This window comes from Micromys minutus (assembly GCF_963924665.1).
Source record: "Micromys minutus genome assembly, chromosome: 1".
Lineage (NCBI taxonomy): Eukaryota > Metazoa > Chordata > Mammalia > Rodentia > Muridae > Micromys > Micromys minutus.
In genome coordinates this window covers 240,577,343-240,581,023 of record NC_137969.1, presented here as the reverse complement: position 1 = coordinate 240,581,023, position 3,681 = coordinate 240,577,343, and the positions used below count along the sequence as shown (strand labels likewise).

General features: G+C 41.6%; 1 pseudogene across 1 annotated transcript; it reads left to right on the top strand.

Annotated features, from left to right (window-relative positions):
* The first annotated feature begins 705 nt into the window (after window positions 1–705).
* LOC308421952 (protein kinase C iota type-like) lies at window positions 706–2,402 on the top strand (annotated as a pseudogene). The gene has a single exon. The product of its transcript is annotated as a protein kinase C iota type-like (transcript).
* Window positions 2,403–3,681: the final 1,279 nt, after the last annotated feature.

Genomic DNA, 3,681 nt, shown 5'->3' with positions numbered 1-3,681 from the left:
CACATGAAAATGACAAGGAGTAGGATGTATAGCAAAGACATAACATCAACAACTGAATTATTGTATACACAGTGACACTCTTGAAATGTGTGGGGAATAGATTAGCTAATACATGATTGTTACAGAACCATTAGAAAATTGTGAAGAATAGGTTAGACTCAACGTTAAACTGGGGCAAATTTAGTAGTTAGGAAAATAAAATTACTGATAGCTTTCTCACATGCCATTCATGAGATAAGTTTTAATGTGAATTATTTAAAAATGTGAACATGGGCCATAAAAATGAGAATTGTGGGTTAATACTTAGAAAATTGGGTAAGGAATGTATCTTGCAATATTATTTAGCTTAAACAGAGTGTTTAAAAAACATGCATAACAAGATGTATGTTTCTACTCTTGCCACAGTATTACACGTTTTTAGACAAATTTAAAAAATAGTTTTGAAGGCACTTTTTTCCCCACTTTACATTTTTCTATTCTCTTTATGTCCTTAGCATGAAGAAGGCACTGCTCGTTCATGCTAGTGGGAATGTGAGCTTTCAGAAAATAGTGCTCAATTTTCATCACTAAAAGTTTTAACTAAGGTGTTGGTCGGCGGAGCGGGTGGCCACGGCCTCCCGAAAGGGTCGGGAGGCTGAGACCCTGGCGGTGCCCGTGCTGCCCCGACCCTCTCGGCCTCCAGCGGCGAGGCAGGGGAGTGAGGAGATGCAGACCCAGAGGGACAGCAGCACCGTGTCCCACACGGGGACCATTCCCACCAGGTCCGGGTGAAAGCCTACTACCGCGGGGATATTATGATAACACCCTTTGAACCTTCCATCTCCTCTGAGGGACTCTGCAGTGAGGTTCGAGATATGTGTTCTTTTGACAATGAACAGCCATTCACCGTGAAATGGATAGACGAGGAAGGAGACCCTTTTCTACAGTGTCTTCTCAGTTGGAGTGGAAGAGGCTTTCAGGCTGTATGAGCTGAACAAGGATTCTGAACTCTTGTTCCATGTATTCCCGTGTGTACCAGAGCGTCCTGGAATGCCTTGCACGGGGGAAGATACGCGCTGTGCCATCTGCACAGACGGGATCTGGGGACTTGCATGCCAAAGATATAAGTGCATCAACTGCAAACTGCTGGTTCATAAGAAGTGCCACAAGCTTGTCACAATTGAGTGTGGGCGGCATTCTTTGCCACCGGAACCCATGATGCCAATGGACCAGTCATCCATGCATTCAGACCACACAGAGACAGTAATTCCATATAATCCGTCAAGTCTTGAGGGTTTGGACCAAGTCGGTGAAGAAAAGGAGGCAATGGACACCAGGGAGAGTGGTCAAGCGTCATCGAGTCTGGGTCTTCAGGATTTCCATTTGCTCCGAGTTATAGGGAGAGGAAGTTATACCAAAGTGTTGTTTGTTCGATTAAAGAAAAAAAAAAAGACAGATCTCATTTATGCGATGAAAGTTATGAAGAAAGAGCTCATCAGTGACGATGAGGATATTGATTGGGTGCACACAGAGAAGCATGTGTTTGAGCAGGCCTCCAATCACCCTTTCCTTGTTGGGCTGCCTTCTGGCTTCCAGCCGGAAAGCAGGTTGGTTTTTTGTCATAGAGTGTGTAAATGGAGGGTATCTCATGTTTCACATGCAGCGACAGACAAAGAAAACCTCCCGAAGAGCATGCTGGGTTTTACTCGGCAGAAATCAGTCTAGCACTAAATTATCTTCATGAGCGTGGGATAATTTATAGAGATTTGAAGTTGGACAATGTACTGCTGGACTCTGAAGGGCACATCAAACTCACTGACTACGGCATGCCTAAGGAAGGATTACGTCCTGGAGACACAACCAGCGCTTTCTGCACTATTCCCAATTACTTTGCTCCTGAGATCTTAAGAGGAGAAGATTATGGCTTCAGTGTTGACTGCTGGGCTCTTGGAGTTCTTATGTTTGAAATGATGGCGAGAAGGTCTCCATTTGATACAGTTGGCAGTTCTGACAATCCTGACCAAAACATGGAGGATTATCTATTCCCAGTCATTTTGGAAAAACAGATTCCCATACCACGTTCTCTGTCTGTAAAAGCAGCTAGTGTGCTGAAGAGTTTTCTCACCAAGGACCCAAAGGAACGATTGGGTTGTCAACCTCAAACTGGATTTGCTGACATTCAAGGACACCCATTCTTCCAAAATGTGGATTGGGACACGATGGAGCAAAAGCAGGTGGTACCGCCCTTTAAACCAAACATTTCTGGAGAATTTGGTTTGGATAACTTTGATTCCCAGTTTACTAATGAACCTGTCCAGCTCACTCCAGATGATGATGACATCGTGAGGAAGACTGATCAGTCTGCATTGGAAGGTTTCGAGTATATCAACCCTCTCTTGATGTCTGCAGAAGAGTGTGTCTGATTCTGCTTACTGCTATTTAGTGCATGGCTTAGCCTGGTCACAGTAGCCATTTTGTGTTGTCTCTACAGAAATCTCTCGGTATCCTGTTAGAGACCATAGGAATCACACAGCTAAGTAGAGCTAAGAAACTAGCTTCCTGACAATCATGTCAAACTCCAGTTATGTTTGCTCTCCGGAGGCTCCTAATGAGGAAGGACAGTGTATTTGTGTAAAGGAAACAGCATAGCTTGTCAAAGAAAGCCTCTGCTGCATTGTGACATGCAGTGGGATGACATCATCAGTCTCCCACAGTTGTTGTCACTTTGGGTTAAGTTATTGTAGGCTTAATTGTATAATGGAGGTCCATGCAGAGTTTATCTGCTAGGGTTACTGGTCAAAATTGATTCACACTTAGCTTGTTTTATTAAGAATTGGGCTCTAAATTATTAACTGTATTTCAAAAACTGCCACAGTTTTGTGTTTTTAGTTGGTTTTTTTTTTTTGCTTTTTGTTTTTTGTTTCTTTTTAAATAAGGGGTTAGCGTCTGAGCTTGCCTTTCCAAAAGTAGCATGCCTGTACATGAAGAGCAAAGACCCGGGATGCATATGAATAGACAGCTGCTCATCTAAAGGAAAAGGTGGAGTTTAAAGTAGCTGCAGACAGAGCAACGGTAGTATTTTACTTCTTACTGGAGAATAAATTCTACAGTTGGTGTTTTAAGATTTGTTGTAAATATTGCAGGAGCTCTCACTTCTCACCTAACCTAGAAAAGCATTTCGTTTATTCAGGGGAGGCAGAGTAGATATATTTTTTTATTATTATTTAGTATATGGGAAAATAATTTATTTTCTAAGTAGAATGTCTTAACTGCTTTTGATTCCTTCCCCGGAGTACATTATCTGTACTTCGCCCTTTTTGTGGATTTTGTGGTGAAGCTCGAGCCCAATAATGATGGCCGTGGATAACTGTGTCACACCTGGTGTCTTAGAAATCACTTGTTTGCATAAGCCAGTGATCAGATCAGTTTATCACATGCAGCTGAATGGATGCTGGTCATGTGTGTCCTTGCTGCTGGTACTTGCTCTAGAAATCTGTTTTAGTTTTTGTCATGTAGAACACTGCCTTGTTCACTATAATGTGATCTGTATTTGTATAATTTTTACGTTGAAATCTTCAAATAAAATGTTTAATACCTATAAAAAGATTTTAACTAAGTATTATATTCGATTAATCAATATCCAAGGAATTTAAATTTATATTTTCCCGGACATTTAATAGAATAATTTAGAGACTCTTCAAA